Source organism: Condylura cristata, unplaced genomic scaffold (assembly GCF_000260355.1).
Source record: "Condylura cristata isolate star-nosed mole 26May11 unplaced genomic scaffold, ConCri1.0 scaffold00001, whole genome shotgun sequence".
In the NCBI taxonomy this organism is placed as follows: Eukaryota; Metazoa; Chordata; class Mammalia; order Eulipotyphla; family Talpidae; genus Condylura; species Condylura cristata.
In genome coordinates, this window is record NW_004567102.1 from 80,639,783 (window position 1) to 80,657,936 (window position 18,154).

Sequence of the window (18,154 nt, forward strand, 5' to 3'; positions counted from 1 at the left end):
CTTTCTTTCCTCGCCCTGGTAGCCCTTTTCCCTGTTATCCCTTGTATTATTCATTATTTTTGTTTTCTATGCAAATACTCAAAAATGTTAACGCTTTATTTCCCTCTCTCTAGCAAAACTTAAATATACATTATCTGTACACATGTGTATGCATGTGCATACATGTAGCCTGTTGTTTAATACTATTTATGAGTATATAATGCTGTATCCTAGAGATCCTAGAGTTATTTAATGCTATCTTCTAGAGATCTCTTACTATTAGGAACATAGAGAGAGAGATCCCCATTATTTAACTTTATACTGCTTAATATTACTGCATAACAATCCTTAGTATGGCTGTAACTATTTACTAACCAATCTCTTATTACTTTGCACTTGGCTTATTTCCGGTATTTTGTTATTTCAAACAATGCCATGGTAAATGACTGTCTGCTTATGTCATTCATTATATGAACAGGTGTCTCTGTGGAATAGATTATCAGAAGTGGGATTTCTAGGTCAAAGGGTAAATGTGTTCACAATCTTCTTAGATCTTTCCAGATACTTCTCCACATGGACTAGGTAAACAATGCATGAGTGTCTACTTCTCCTATAGCACTACCAAAAGAAAGCATCAGAGGAATGGTAGATTGCTTTACTTTCAATTCACCTCTTATGTAAATCAAGTTGAGCACAATTTCATATTTATAAGCAGATACGCTATGTTTTAAACAGAATTCTTGAAAGATACTTATGTACATAGCTCTTTTCATCTCCTCCTTTCATCCCCTTCATCATTGGTTCTGCATGTAATGATGGTAAGGTTTCACCCAGAGGTAGCTAGATTTGGTACAGAGTGAATTAACTGGAGCCAAGGGGAGCTGGCCACTCCTCTGAGCTCAGCTCACTCAACACATCACTTCTAGTAGCTTCTAGTGACTTTCATATCCCAAAATGGGTAATGTGTTTTCTCTGCTCTTTAGTTCACCAACATCTCAAGAAGAAATAAAAGGTGATTCAAATTCTGAGATAAAGATAGTCAAAGGTCTAAAGGTAATATTTTAAGACTAACCATGGCCCTCCGAACAGCACCAATACATGCCCACAAGTCAGGCTGTGGGGGTTTTATCTGAGTCACTTAACTGAGTTAGTCATTAACCCGGTTTGCCAACTGTGCTGAAACTATCTCCCTAATAGAAATGCCACAGGCTGTGTTACCCCTGAGTAAATGGGCAAGTTTGAACTCTTACCTGACTTTTCTAGAACCTTTCAATGGCCCTTAATTACGTTGATCGGGGCATATGTAACTTTTGTGAAAGCACTTTACATGTTCAGCTGAATCATGTCACTAGTGGCTCAAGAACAGAAACGTGGCCTGCCTTTTCAGAAGGCAAGGGACAGAGGTGGCAGCCCTGATTGAGGTCCCCGCTGCTGTCCAGGATGCTGTTGTGTGTGATGGGGTGCAGAGTCTAAGAAGTGGGTATGCAGGGTCAAAGCAAGGGTCACAACAAGGGTCAAAGCAAAACCACAGGTCACAGGAACAAGGATAAGGAAAAAAATTCACTTTATCCAATGACATTTATTTAAACATCTGCTTTTCCTGTGCAGCTGTCTGGTCTGATTCCTCCATAGAAAAGCAAAAAGTCAGACTATATGAATGATAATTAAAATAAATATTTTTTCAAGTGACCTCAGGAGTAGAACATGCTAAGATTGCAAATGATCTTACACTTCTTTAATCAAACCCTTATTGTGTGTAGGTGAAGAAATGACACCAGATGGGGGACTTGGGGGCTAGTGATGGCCCCCAACTCTGCTGCTACACAGCAGCCCACTATAATTCCTGTGTCCATTTTATGGTTTTCTGTGGCTAATAATCTAACTTAAGAATTTCCAGATTCTCTAGTAACTGGGAAAGGTCAAGTTTTCTCTAGGTAGACAAGAGTATTGAAAATATTACGTGACTTGCCTCACAGCTAATGCCACAACCAGGCTTAAAATTCTTTCTTCAGACTTTGCAATAAAATACTTCCTGGCCCCGCCCCCTCGCTGGCCCCGCCCTCTCGTTAGCCCCGCCCCTCGCTGGGCCTTCCCTCTTATTAGCCTCGCCTGCACAAGGCTCTGCACTTCCATTGCCATCATCTTTTCACAAAATCCACCTGTTCTTCCAGTTCCTTAGTCAGCCCTACCATTGTTTGCCACTTGGGCCCTTCTGTACTTGGGCCTGGTGGGCGTGCTGACCCACGCAGAGGCTGCTAAGGTCAGGCCGGGGTCCACCTTTCGCCTCTAGCTGTGCTGGGTGAGCTCGAGAGCCTGCTGAGACCCAGCTTCCTTCGCTGTGGCACAGAAAGCGGCGACTAGCCCACCTCCAAGGCTGCCTCATAGCCCGGCTTGCGGCTCTGCAGAACGCCAGTGTGGTGAATAGCAGGGCTTCTTGCTGTGAGCCCCAGTGGCTCAGCCAGTGGAGTCCAGGGACCACGGCCTTCTCAACTTTCTTTTACTTTTTTATTTTCTTTACTCCTTTTTTTTTCTTTTTTTACCCCCCTGATAGGTTTGGCAGTTGGAACTAAAAACATTTCCCCGATATACTAAATGCCCATCTGAGGACCAATTCTGGCCCCAGACTCTAGCATTGCTGCATGAGAAGTGACCCCACACATAGAGTACAGTTTTCTCAAGTATCCGTTCCCTGGACTCCTAAAGTCTGTTTCTGAGCAGTCAAGTGTTGTGGATCCAGATTTACGGTTATTTTGTAGAGAGATTACTGGTCTGTTAAGACCCCAGAAATACCCTGAAAATGTTTTTTTCAGCGTAGGGAATAAGTCATCCACTTTTGAGCCCTGGGATGGCTATAGGAATATTGTTAGTCATTTAAAAGCTGTTGTGAGGTCCTCCCTCAACAGCTAGTGGGGTGGCTTCCTGAAACTTCCATTGAGTGGTCTGGGGACTTTGGGCTTAAGACTGTCTGGTTTGGTTGCATATTCTATTTTCCCAGACTTAGCAACCTTAAGACATTATTTGGAAATTGTTGGCTTATAAATTTCACATTTCATAATGCTTAGGATTTCTAAGACTTACATGAATGTGAAAGGGTGAGTGGAAATAACAAAAGAGACTTGGACTCAACCACACGGTGAATGTGTTCCTAAAGGGACCAGATTCAAGCTCACCATCCCCCTCTGGACCTGGGGATTTGCATCACTAGCGCCTCCTGCCGGGAACCTGCCTCTCTGTCCCAGCTCCCCCAATTCTACCTTAAGCTTTGTTACCCAGCCTGCCCTCCTTCCCTGGAAAGCCAGGGCCTGAGTTGGCTTGTGGGCCTTTCTAGCCCGCTATTATATCGATAATCTTTTATTCCCTACGGATTCCACTGAGAACACCCTTGAGGACCAAGGCAATGCCTTCTGATGAAGACCAAGCATATTATCCAGACACCCCTGCCGACTCAGCTCAGCCAACAGGATAGAACTTGCCTGAAACAGATGTTCTGGCTTCTCTTGGCCAAGGAGTTTCAATCCCCTCCCAGCAGATAAGACACTTTATCCCTTGGACACCAGGAGGACCTTCCTGGTTTCATCAGAGGAGATGAGCTCATTGGGAGATGACCCCAATGTCTTGGCTTAAGTCAGCAAATTAAATATGTGAACTTAGCAAGAGCATGAGCCTGATATGCAAAATGCAGCCTGAAGGAAATGATACTGGAATGATAGCACAGTCTCTTCCTGGGGAGAGGAATTTTTTTTTTAAAGATTTATTTATTTATTCATACAGAACTGGGGTACAGGCCAGAGATGCAGGGGCAGTGAGAAGATTCACCAGAGACAGAGCGGGGAACAGAACAGGCAGATCGACGAAGTACACTGCTGAGGGGAGCAGCGGGCGGGTCAGGAGAGGTCTGCCACGCCATGTGGTCACCTCCGGGGCAGGCAGGAATCGAACTCATGCTGAAGTGGCTTTAGCTTCTCAGTGCTGTGCTTCAACCCGCTGCGCCACCAGGGAGGGCCGGAGAGGAATTTTTTTTATGAAAAGATGGATAAAATAATCTCAGGAAGAAATCTTCATATCTGGAAAGAGCGATCAAATTGGAGAATTGTGGCTGCCCTGTACACTTTTGCTGTAAGATTTCTAAAACGTTACTCACAGCCCAAAGCAGTGAGAGCACTTTATATAGGGCCATCATCTCTTCGTGTTTTAATGAGCTTTCTCAATGGTTAACATGCACTCAGATCACCTGGGGATCAGATCAGCTGGGGATCTTGTTACTCGGCAGATCCAATCCAGGTCTGGTGGTGCCCAGCTCCTGCACTGCTCACCGGCTCCCTAGGCTGAGATGCTGCTTGTCGTAGCCCAGGTCTGAGTAGCAAGATCCACACTGTTCACGAAGCAGAGCTTCTCCAAGGTAGGTCATTGGCTCCCTCGCATGAGAACCTCCAGGATAATCAGCTTGAAAATATATGCCCTCTGCGGGCTCCTCCACCATTTACTAAATGCAGTGTCGCGGGCTGAAGCCCAGTGTTGAGTAAACTGCCCACATGGTTCTTATTCATGCTAATGGCTGGGCATTGGCACTGCCCTGTGAATAAGCACTGGATCTGAGATCAGCAGGAAATTTGTGTGGGCTTAGTTTTGGCCACGGCAAGAAGCCGCTTACGCAGGAAGGGAAAGTGTAATAGGCAGACAGGCCACGCAGGGCCTCGCTGAGCGGGATGGGGGCCTGGGGCCGGTTACGGTGACAGGACACTGGACGGATATCTGTGGCTTCCAGACACTTTGATTTTCAGTATTGAGCCTATGCGCCTCCCTCGGAAAGGCTAATTATGAGTTGGAAAACACCGCTGGTGATTACGTTTTCAGTTTTTTTTTTTTATCTCATTTATTTTTATGGTCATTTTGGAGGAATTTAACATCATTTGTAGGGTTTCTTCCATTGGTGGTGTGTCTCAAAATTTTAGTTAGCCCTCATTTTCCATCTCTTTGATGGGGGAGAACAACGTGTTAACAAATGCTACCTTTTATCAATTGTACTGCATCTCAAAACAAAATAGAGTAAGTTTGTCAAAGATTGTATTTGTTTGAAAATAAGTTAATGGTTAGCAAACTGTTCTGGACTAAAGATGGAATTGATAGGACAACTGAAAACAATCCATGATGGGATTTTGGATTGGAAAAGTAAAAGATTATAAAGTTTGTTTTGGGGAGAATTTGGGAAGTTGACGTTGAGGTCACATGTTAAATAGTCATATCGAAGTTTCTTTGCTAAGAAATTTATATTGTATTTATGCAGAAGTATTTGCTTTTTCCTTCAAAGAGGATGATACAGCTAGGGGTGAAGAAAAGCAGGGGCGGAAGAGAATTTAAATGTTGTGATTTGCCATAGAGAATATAGAGTATTCATTGCACAATTTTTGCAACTTTTCTGTAGATTTGCACTTTTCAAAACAAAAGTTTGAAAAATAATTTTTGAAACAATAGTGCTTGTTTGGCAAAAATTAGTTGCAGTGCATTTACTATGTGCTTGGAATGGTAACAGATGAATTCAATGTATGACCGCTGCTCATCTTCAGTGTGGGGTACCTGCCGTTAGCACTCCCAGAGCAGGGGGGCTCCCAAGGGTCCGGGGAGTAGAGGGAGCTGGTCCTGGGCCAATGCATCACTGTGCAACGCTCCCTTGACCTTTTCTCAGTTCATAGAACCCTCTTAGGCATAGACTGCTCGATGCCGCTTTGACCAACTCTAGCCACTCTGGTCCTGAGGCACATGTGTGTTCAATAGCACCACCCTGAGCTGCACAGAAGAAAACCTAACAAGATCCTGGGAAGGGATCTTGTTTCTCACAGAGAACTGTCATGTCAGCTTGAAGGAGGTGAAAGTGGTAGAGGTGACAAACTACGTTCACTGTCACTTTAAAAATAAATAGCCCCATTGTTCCCCAGCCATTGGGGTTGGAGGAGCGGTCAGTAGATGGAGAGATTTAAAATAAAATCCTCATGCTGTGCTCACTACTAACTGGGTCTGCCCTAAACCGGGATGGACCCAAAGGAGGGTGTCGTTGCTCCCCGCACAGAAACAGTCCCCTTCGGAGCTCAGGGTACACAAATGCCAAATGGTTAGAGGAAGGTGGAGGAGGCAGAGATCTTGTCTGACATTAAGCCAGGACCTGAGTGCTGTTGCTGTCTTGTGTTATTTTTCATGCTTCTTTTCTTACATCATGGTTAGTTTCGGGAGAGCATTTGATGTCTCCCCTCTGGTGCAGTCCCCGAGGTTCTCCCCGCACCACAGCACCTGTGACCCGTCACCACAGTCCTTCGGGCTCTCCCCTCCCCTCTCTGACTCCTGCTGCCCGCTTCTTGCCCCAAGTCTCAGATCCACATCAGCTTACAAGTTGTGCTAAGATAAATAAGTCAAAACGTGAAAGAGAGGCATCAGATGGTTTCACTTATACCTGGAATATAGAAACCCAAACAAAGGACCAGGAAATAGACACGGATGCTTTAGAACCCTACCCAGGCGTCTGCCTTTTGGCTGACAGGCTTCCTCTCACTCATTATCACTGCTGAAATATCCAAAATCTTTGGTCATGCTGCGTCATCTCTTCACACCACACAAGGAAAACCTCAGCCAGTTCTAATGGACTTGCCCCCAAGCCCCATGCCCCCGACTCCCCACCTGGCCATGTTGCCAGCCAGCTAGTCTCGCTTTCTCCTCTTTGGGTCCGTTTGCACCAGAGTGCAAATCTTCCTGAAAAAAATAAATCAGACCTTCACCTGCTTCTCAAAAAATCCTCCAAGGACTCTTTTCACTCAGAGAAAAATTCATGCCACTGAGTGAACTCGAGGCCCTAAATGACCTAGTTCTGCCTTCTCTCTGAACCTGCAGCTTCTCACTCTCCCTTCTGCTGTGTGGGCAACTTGAGCCTGTCCTGACCTCAGGATATTTGCACATGCTTCCTTGTCTGGAATGTTCTCCTCTTCCCCCACAAGATTCCATTTCTTGCTCCCCTCCTCTTTTTTTTGGAGACTGCCTTCTCTGGAGGCCTTCTTCCATCTCCACAGATCCACTGTATTGTCTGGCCTGTGCTAATCATGGAAAGACCAGTGGCAGGAACTCCTTTAACCTTTATCTATCTGGCTTTGTTTATCTGGCTTTTCTTTATCTGACTTGTTTTCCTCCACTAGGGTAGAAGCTTCATGGAGACAGATCTTCTGTGTTTAGTTGACTGCCATATCTCTAGTGATCCCTAGTTCTTAAAGCAGTACGGGCCTTTCAAAAGCACTCCCCAGTGAAATGGTAGAATGGATGAGTTCTTTTGCTACCATTTTAAACTGTACTTTCTGTGCTTTTTCCTCTTTTCTTGCTTGGTTTTGGATTCTGTTTTTGTTTGTTTCATCTTTTCTCTTTCCACTTGTTTGTAGAATATATTGCTGTATACACTATATTTCTTTTCTTACATGTGAGTAACCTTCTGAATATAATTTTACTGGCATACTTAATGGACTCTTATCAGAATTTCCATCCTGCAAAACAATATTGTTGTTACCTTTAAGCTACTGATTTCACATTGGCTTCCTAGATCATCTTAGTACTTATTTTACTGAGATATGAATGTTCAAAAATAAAGCTAGTTGTTTTCACAAAAAGAAAGAAGGAAAGGAAAGCATCCATCTCTCTAGATGTTCATACTTGCCATAGAACCAAGTCTATCCCTTCTCTCTCTCTCTCTCTCTCTCTCTCTCTCTCTCACTTTTTAAGATTTATTTATTTATGCTTACAGAACTGGGGTACAGGCCAGAGATGCGGAGGGTGAGAGGATTCACCAGAGACACAGTGGGTCACAGAACAGGCAGATTGACTGAAATACACTACTGAGGGCAGCATTGGGTGGGTCATGAGAGGTCTGCAGGGCCATGTGAGTCAGCTCCTTGGCTGGGGATCGAACTCGTGCTGTAGTGGCTTTGGAGAACTTCATAATGTGATGTTTTAACCTGTTGTGCCACCAGGGAGAGCCCTTTTTTTCTCTCTCTCTCTCTTTTTAAGATTTAATTTTAAATAATTTTTAAAAGATTTATTTTATTTATTCATGCATACAAGAGCTGGGGTGTAGGCCAGTGGTGCCAGAGGTGAGAGGATCCACTAGAGACAGAGTGGAGAGCAGAATAGATGGACAGACTGACATACACTGCTGAGGGGAGCCGCGGGTGGAACAAGAGAGATCTGGTGCACCACGTGGGTCACCCCCCTGGCTGGGGATCGAACTCGTGCTGTAGTGGCTGTCTATAGCTTCATGGTGCTGTGACTTAACCCCTTGGCCATCACGGAGGCCATATCTATCACTTCTCTTTGACCTTGGAGCTTACAACCGTAAATCCTACTTTGTATGATGCACTAAGAAGGAAGTTGCAGTAGCAGGGTGTATCTACTGTGTATATTCATTCATCCCTCTAGTTTCTCTCTCTCCTTAAACTTTGTGTATATTGTTATAAACCAAACCAAAGAAATGCTTGCCTTAGTCTTTAATAGGAGAATTTAGTCCATTCATGCTAAACAGATTTACCAAAAAAAAACTGGTATATGATATATGATTTTTATTTCACTTTTTCTTGTTATTTCTTTTTCTGGTCAAATTATTCCTTCCCTGTTTTTGGAAGTTTTAGTCTGCTTTATCAATGGACTGAAGATTATCTCCTCTTGCCTGTTCATAAAACAACACTTGTTTTTCTACATTACAACAAAGCAAATGCAGCCTCAGTGGCATCAGCACCCAACAGTTGCTCACATGTAGGCATCAGGGGTCCCAAGGAGCAGAAATTAGAATATGAGGGCAAAACTCAATCCTTTTCATGCCTTCTAAATGCCTTTGTTTGGTCCTTATTATCAAAGCTGTTTCTGTATACAATCCTGTCATTGATTTGGCTCCAGTCTCTATAAAGATACGAACTAGAGAGCAAACCCACAGGGTCCCAGCTGGGAGTGGAATCCACCTGCGAAGTGCAAAGGAGTGGACAATGGAACAGGCTGGGGAAAATAAAGCAGGCCGCAGAACAACCTCACTCCTCTCTCCTGCGTCATGACGGACCAAGCTGTATAAGAGAGAAAGCTATCATTTTATTGGAGAATCTCAATAGATTTCAAAGACTAAAGAATCCATCTTTAATCTTTGGGGGGAGTGGCACTATTGGTAGTCTATTATTATGATTATATTTTATCTTTACTAAAATGTGTGACTTGCAGGAAAGGTGGGCAACAGAAAATGTAATAAGGAAAAAAAAAGGAAATCACAAAGATCTCACTATTTGGAGAAAACAATTGCTAACCTATAGGCGTAATTTTTTTCAGTGTTTTATTTAATTTTTCCCTCTGTATGCATTTAGAATTTTGACTCTCTCTTACAGTGTGATGTTAATCTAGATACTTAATTTCTCTAAATCACATATTTTCCTCTGAAAACCATGTCTAAAAATATTAATCTCATATAATTGTTATGAGATTTAAGTAAGAGAAAGCGTGTACGAATTTAGTGTGGAACCCAACACAGTGAACCTCCAGTTAATGGTTTCCCTCTCCTTCCCTTTTTTTCCTTCTTCTCTTCTTTCTCTCCTCCTTCCTCCATGTCACGTCTTTCTCAGATTGTTAACTTCTCCATATGGCGTTGTGAGGATAAAAAGAGACATGACCATAAATGTCATCTCTGTAAACTGCAGACTCCCAAAGTTATTACACAATATGAAAGAGCAAATCTTTTCTCTTTCAAAAAATACTTTACCGTCAGCACCATTTCCATAAGAGTTAGCTGGATTCTAGGGGGAATACAAAAAGCATTTTAGACAATATCCCTCCTCTTGAATTCTAATAATTGTTTCCTACATGATTTCCTAGGGGGACTCCAGATAGCTAGTCATACTCTAAAATCCAGAAGTTAAACATGGTATTATTTATTGCTAAAGACAAAAGGAAATAACAGAACATACTCAAGCGTCCAGAAGCAAACCCTTGTGCAATGGGGATTTCATTCATGGAAACCACGGGATTTGAAATCAGGTGTGAAAGAACCTCCATCAATGGTGTTGAGAAAATTAGCTGCACGTTTAGCAAAAAATAAAACCTCCTAAACTCCCCCCCATGATGCACACAAAAGCCCATGTATGATTTAAAGACAACCCCCCCCCAAAAGAAATCCCCAAGCCTAGTATACTAGAAGAAAATATGGAGAACCAATCACATACCACTTCGTGGCAACTGCCCCAAACCTTAGCACTGTGCAAGGACCGTGATTTTCTGTGGTTCACGTGGTTTGTCCAGGCTCACATGGTTTTCCATGGTTTTCCATGGTTTTCCATGGTTCATGTGGTTTGTCGGGGCTCTGCAGCAGTCTGCACAGCCTTGCTGGGCAGGCCAGTGTCTTCTCCCCACTGGGCTTGCTCATGAGGCTGCAGTCAGCCCGCAGGCGGGCTGCGCTGACAGTCTAAGATGGTCGGACCCCCCTGTTCCCAGTTTGGCTGGACCCTGCCCAGCACTGGGTACTGGTTCCGTGAAGGCGTCTCATGTCTCTTATCTCCCCTCAGCTGGAGTTTTCTGGTGAGAATTAAGCTTTCAAGGAGGAGAGTGAGTGGTGTACACCCTCGTTCCTGCCACGTTTCCTGGCCAATGCCGTGGGCAGGGCCACGTGGCAGGGGGCCTGGATGCAGGGGTTGGCTGCTGTTGCTGTCTTCCACGGCAGGAAGTTATTTTTTATTTTGTATACTTTTATAAAAATGTAAAGCTTAAGCCATTAAAAAATTCTTAAAATAGGATGCATGCCAAATGGGGAAAAATCTGAGCAGCATATATGACTGACAAAACTCACCAATCAAACAGTGACAAAGAGGACATTCTAAACATAAGCAGAGCCAAAATGGTAATTCTCTAAAAGAACTCATGCATCCAACAAACATGTAGAAAGATACTCAACCTCATTAGAAAGGCAAATTTAAAGGGAAAACAAACAAAGGAAGGTCATCACTGAAATGACCTGCAGAAATGACTGCAGGATCCAGCTGTTTTAGAGACGTTTCTTGCGGCAATGATTGGGCAATTTTAGAACAGCTGAAAACGGCCTGAAAGTCTAGCAACAGAGACCACGGCTTGAGTGATGGCAGCACGTCCACACCACGTGGTGAGGCACTGCTTGGCAGTCTGCTGCTTTCAGGACAGAAACCGGGTAGCTCACAAGTAACAGAAGTTTGTTTCTCACACTTCTGGAGACAGAAGTCCAGGGTCCAGGTACAACGTGGGTCCCCCAGGGCTCTGTTAGGCGTGTCCTCACCCGGGGCAAGGCTTGTGGGGACATGTAGGACCTCTTGTGAAGCTCAGCTAAGCGCCTCCCAGGTCCCACTTCCTGAGGCCATCTCCGTGGGGGTTGGGGTTTCACTTCCCACCACAGCTATGGGTAAGCATCAAAGGAGACAGAACAGGGACTGTTTATCTCACTTCATAAGCTCAAACATGTTGAACCACCTGGGCTCACAGCCGGCTAGGATCAGGTCACAAGTAGAGGGAGGAAATTTCCTGGCCAGCCCTGGAATCAGTCTGTGCCCTTCTTAGCTTTACCCATAGAGAGCTGGGAATCGCCAGAATGTGCCCGCAGCTTTATTTATAAAACATAAGCTCGGGACTTTCTGGGCAGGTACTAAAGAAAGAAAAGGCAGCCCCGTCAGAGTGCATGGATAGCTTCACACCAACTTTGGGGACTGTCTTCCAATTCCCACTGGTTTTATTACCTATCTCCTTATAACTTTAGTAAGTATAGTTACTAAATAAAGGCAGATATTCCTTTCTTTGAGAGTCTTGCTTCAAAGTGTTCTACAGGATCAAAATACAGTGGTCCTTTACTGGGAATTAGTAATTCTTTACCATCCAGAAATTTAAAGGCAAATCCCATCAAAGAGGAGCTTTCCTTATATTCCTTTATTGGCTGAAAACAACCACTGGTGTCAAAATTGTAAAGCTGTATATTAATAATGAGTCATATGGGAGCCAGGAAGTGACCCCGTTAAATATGCTTACAAGTGGTTATAATGAGCAGTAATCACAACAGCTGGAAACCAGAAGGTTTTCATAACTTATCTTCACCAAGCGTTGCTTAAACTCATCTAGTTAGAAGATATCTAATATATAATAAGTAGAAGCCTTGCTGAGTTTGAACCAAGCTGGTTTTAACAACTTTTGTTTTTTCATTTAAAAATGTCATAACTCTTTGGTGGAAAACCTCCCCAGTTCTGTTATGTCTGGACCAGAAGGTGTTTGTCCTGGGCAGGCTCACCTGATAGCCTTCACAGAACAACAGAATCATCATCACCTGCCGTGCTATCAACTGCTGCTTTTTGTGTTTTCCAGTGTGTCTCTTGGCCTTTAAGTAGTTTAAATCTCCCAAACACAAATGAGGACCCCTAGTTGGGATCCCACGATCTTGTCATACTCAATGAGGACCCTGGTGGCCAGTGCTTACTTTTGAAGAATATTCTATTCTTTAGAATAGATTTCAACTGAGGCCCCTGCCTGAAGCTGTGAGCAGTTCCCACTCAACTGCTGTGTTGGTTGCTACATCCTAAGCACGTCCTTCTTGACTCATCCAGCCCTAGGACTCCAGGCCCCTGTCTCAAGGAGGCTTCACCTCACCTCTTTTCCTGGCCTCAGCCAGAGGGCCTGAGACCTTCTTTGATGCTGTTCACATCCCATCAGTGCATCTGTGTTCTCCAAAGAGATTTGGCTGTGGAAGTTTGCATCAACAGGGGAGATGGGTTGCTTCCCAGTGCAGGCAGATAGCTCTGCACAATCTAGAAGATGACAGGCATATAGACACGAGTTCTTTTCTTCTTCTTTTTATTTTTTTGGTAGGGAGCTCACATATTATCTAGGAATCAGGACAAGGGTAAAGCTGTTTTCATTTAGAAAAATAAATGCTGAAAATAACTAACTAAATAAACCCTCCCTGGTAGGCAGTGGGTTAAAGCACAGCACTATGAAGCTATTGCAACCACTACCACATGAGTTCGATCCCCGCCTGCCCCGGAGGTGACCACATGGCGAGGCAGACCTCTCCTGACCCACCCGCTGCTCCCCTCAGCAGTGTACTTCGTCGATCTGCCTGTTCTGCTCCCCACTCTGTCTCTGGTGAATCCATTCACCTCCTGCATCTCTGGCCTGTACCCCAAGTCTGTGTGCATAAATAAATAAATAAATAAATCTTTATTTAAAATAATTAAATCAATTGCCTACATTGCAGAGCTGTTGTTGACGCTCTGTGAGAGCCCTGCTAACCCTGCGTCGCACACTCTACAGCCCACGGTTTCATTGGACTGGGCCAGTTGGTCACAACTCCCTTCCTCAACCCCCACCCCCCACCCCCCACCCTGTGTCCCCTTGTCTCTTTTTCCCCTTCCCCCCCTTAACTTCATAGCATGCAGGATGTTTATGGACATCTACTAGTGTTTGAAAGTGTTGGGCATTATCTCATTGTCTGCTCTGTGAGTGTCCAGAATTTGCTTTTAAATTCACACTTACTTTTAATTCACACTTACTTTTGCAGCCCTTCTCTCAAATTCAGATTCAATTTTTTAAAAAGTACTACCTGCGAATGGCGAGTGCCTGTGGCTCCACCTGCATCTGGCATCCACACCCACGGGGATCTGGTGATGAAGCAGGTGCCAGGGCCCCTCATCAATGGAATCCACCTGGCAGGAATGTTCCTGCTTGCCAGAGGTCATTTGGGTCCTCACCCAAGTTCCACACCAGCCAGCGATGCTGTATCCCGATGCTTTTTCTCTTCCTAAAACGAAACTTTCTTTTTCCTAATGAAAAAGAATTTCCAGAAAATGAATTCCGATTCTCGATTCTGTACTGATGGTCTCACATTACAAAGCTCAGGCAGTGCATTTCTTTCTCCCAGTTCTCACGTCTACTGTGTCAAAAGATGTGTAGAGTGGATTTTGCAATTTGAAAGAAGCCACATTCCCTATTGGAAAAGATATGAAGATGTTTTCATTCCACAAAAATTGGAGACCATAAAATATTCTTCCTACTTATTAAGAGTGATATCTAAAATATAACCACAATTGCTGTTTTCCAAAACAAGGGAGACAATCTAGAGTGCTCTGATTCCCAAATCCAGTTGGAAGACAAAAATAAATGGGGGGGGGGCTCTCCCTGGTGGCACAGCGGGTTAAAGCACTGAGAAGCTAAAGCCACTTCACCATGAGTTCAATCCCCACCCCGGAGGTGACCCACTGGGCGAGGCAGGCCTCTCCTGACCCACCCACTGCTCCCCTCAGCAGTGTACTTCATCAGTCAGCCTGTTCTGCTCCCCACTCTGTCTCTGGTGAATCTCCTCACCACCACACAACTCTGGCCTGTGCCCCAGTTTCTGTATGCACAAATAAATAAATCTTAAATAAATGGGAAATTCTCAGGGCTCTTCCTTTGTAATGTTTGACAATGAGCACATGCTTACAAAGATAGACGTGCAGAAGAAATTCATCCTAGATGCAAAGACCTTTGCCAACTAACTTGAAACCACAATATTTGGTGGTTATTTTGTAGGGGAAAAGACTTGAAGTGAGATGTCATATGATTTTATGATTATCTTGATCTTAGACATAAAGCCAGAAAGACTAGCCCTAAAAACAGTCTTTGGAACTTCACAGTTCCTGTGGTTCCTAGCAGTTTCATGATTTTTTTCCCCCATGGAGTTTGTAGAGGTCAGTGTGTCCATTTTCTACCAGCCAGTCAGCTGGAAAAGCTGCTTGCTCCTAATTAGTGTAGAAAGGAGAAAATGTTTCTCTTTTCATATGATGGTGAGAGCATGGGATTCTTCAGAAAGGAAGATGATTTTCAGTCGTTTCTGTTGCCTCTCCTATGAAACCAGAGTATGAGGAACCTAAATAAATAGAGAGCCAAATACTTTGCAATGATTTCAAAGATGTTTTCAGTCTATATTCAAATGAAGGTATGCCTTAGGCCCAGGAATGCACTTTTCTCGTTGCTATAATAGTTTCCACAGATGCACAGAGCCTCCTCGTTCATCCAGTGGAGGTCTTGGTATCCAACAAAGGCGACACATCACACCCTACAGAAAGAGGTGGATGTGGTCTCAGATGTTAGCACAGAGCCGCAAGGGCCTAGTTCCTCAATAAGCCAGGATGGCCCCGATGGTCTCTGCATGCTTTCAGCCACCATGTTAGTATCATAAAGAGAACTGGAGTCCATGACCTTGGTCTTGATCTATTCTTCCTGCTCTAAACTCTTTCAGCTCTTCTCATCCTCTAGCCCAGGATGTGTTTTCTCATTTTCCATGGCTCCTTTATCCTTCTGATTTTCCCTGCTAGTTATCCTCTCCTAGGTTCTGTCTCTTCAACAGACACGCTGGGTCTTCTTCTTGTCCACCCTCCCTCAAGGAACATCCCTTCCAAATGGTCTCTGCTTTAGATTATTCTGTCTCCAGTTTACTGTTTCTCTTCCTGCAGAAACTAGTCATACCAAACTGTAGCGATATAAATGCTCATTCTGATCTTTTCTGGAAGACATGAGTACATTTCATCCTTTGGAATTTCAAGTATGTAGAAACATCATGTAGGCTGCGTTTCCCACACCTGCCTAGTGATATTTTCTATTTGGCTATTTTTTCTTATTCTAACGGTAATTTAGAATTTGATCATTGGTGGGAAAGTTGGGGATCACTTCTCTGCATGGATTAATTTGCACACACCCACATACAAACTCAATAGTAGCCTGGCCTCACTGGGGGTCTCTGCTGATCTGTGGTTCATGATCAGCATGTCACTATGTAAACATGATTTTGCAAACCTCCACAACTTGAACATCCATGGTGCATTTTCTCTTTCTAATATGAAAAGTTCTTAGGTGCTTTTCCAATCTCATCTCAATTTTTGAAACCTAGCCTGTGCTTGGGAATGGGTCCAGTCATTTGGTCAACCAGTCAGTCAACTGGAGTTTGTTGAAAATAAGCAGTAAAGTGGCGCTCAGGAGGATATTTATGTTAGACCAGCTTGTCCAGACTGGAAGGTTGAGTCATAGTTTTGGCTCCCAGGTGGCCCTGAGCGCCTGCCTGGGGATATAAATAACACTGACAGTTCAGCAGTTCTCTCTGAATCCGTGTTCCTATGAAATTAAAGTTGTATAAATTGGTCAATAAGTCCACAATTTCATTTCAAGCCCTTAGGCTCAACTTCACCTCTTCTGTTAATATATCTGCTATATCCTGTTTATCCACTTATTCCTTTTAAAAGTCAATTTGAAAGTTGGAATTTCCCTCTAACTTTTTCTACCAGGGTAATTCTGGAGAAGAGTACATTCTTCCTTTCCTTAAAGCAAAGTCAGAAAGCGAACAATTAGTTACATCAAGTGCCAGTGCTGAGTGATTTCTATTCTTTGAACAGACTCCTACTATTGTGTTTGAGTCCCCTCCAAGGAGCGATTCCTTTGCTTGGGAAGTCAGAATGATTCCTGCTTGCCCCTGACCTGGACCGTTTTCAGAAGTTCTTCACACTTGAGCCAGCAAAGCCAGTCTCCAGCTCCCTGGAGCCACTGACACCTCCTGGAAAACCCTCTGCATTTTCTCAAAAGTTGTCCTCACTTGTCCTTCACGAGAGCATTTCCAGTCCTTTCCTTGGCTTCACTCTGTCAAGAGAGCGAAGACAAACCATAGGGTGAAATGATGCTCTAGACTGTGGGTACCACTGAGCTACCTAATGTAAATCTGGGCAAGCTAGCTAAGCTACTTCCATGCCATCATTTAATGTGGAAGTAATCATAGCACTCCCCTTCCTCAGATGGTTCAGAGAATAAACTGATTTGCTATAGAATAAATACTTGGGTTAATGTCATACCCAGTGAGTGTTAATAATTGTCAGTATCAGTATTGTTCAGAGAAAATAGAAAATACCAATGGGAAGACCACTCAATTCCTGCCACTGGACCTACCAGCTACTAACTTGTCTCCACTCAGCCTTTCCTCTGTCCTCTGATTTCCAAAGAAGAGGTTCTCTCAAGCTGGCTGATGTTAATTTCCAGCCCCTGGGCTCAGACGCTTCTCATGAACCCCTGCTTTTTCAGGGACCTCGTCTTTTTTTGTCCCTCTCTCTTTCTTTTCTACCTCCTAAATCCCACCCTTTCTTTAGAATGCTCACCAGCACTATATAAACTTAAGGCTTTTTCATTACAAAATACCAATAATCTCTCTTAGCTGCTAACCACTTTAATGATTGCTTCATCTCTCACCATCTCTGCACAGATGAAATGCTTCAGAGTTACCTGAACTCTCTGACCCTCCCTCACACCTCACCTCTGCAGTCTGGCTCACAGGCCTCCCCAACTCAGACTCTTCTCACCCAGGTCCCTTCCTTTTCATTAAACCCAGTGGATACTCTTCAGTCTTTGAACTCGGAAACACCCAAAACTGTTGGTGACTCCATGTCACAACTGACCTTTCCCCATTTTCCCACACTCCATACTTCCTTCATTTTCCTCTATTCTGTCTGGCTGTTTTTCTCAGTTAAATCTGCTAGAGCATTTCTTCTGTCTTTAACTTATATTTACTGGACCTTGGTCCTGTTCTCTCTTCTCTTTCTATCAATATTTTGTTGTTGTTGTTAGTGCTTTTGGTGTTCTGTTTAAGAATGTTTTCTTTGCCTTGAGGCCACGAAGAATTGCTTATTATCCTATGAGGCTTTATTGTATTACCATTCATTTCTAACTCACAATCCAGCTAGAATTTACTGCTTTCAGGGCCCTCCCTGGTGGTGCAATGGGAAAAAGCACAGTACTATAAGCTGTCTGTGGCCACTGCAGCTCGAGTTTGGCCAGGGAGGTGACCCAAATGGCGTGGCGGACCTCTCCTATCTCACCCACTGCTCCCCTCAGCAGTGTATTTCAGTCCATCTGCCCATTCTGCTCCCCACTCTGTCTCTGGTGATTCCTCTCACCCCATGCATCTCTGGCCTGTACCCCACTTCTTATATGCATAAATAAATCTTAAAAAAAAAGAATTTACTGCTTTCAGTGTGGTATAAGAAGAACAGTTTTATCTTTCTTCATACAGATATCCAAATGATTCAATACAACTTACTGAAAGACCACCCTTTACCAACAGCTCTGTTGTGCCATCTCTGTCGTAAATAAAGCACAC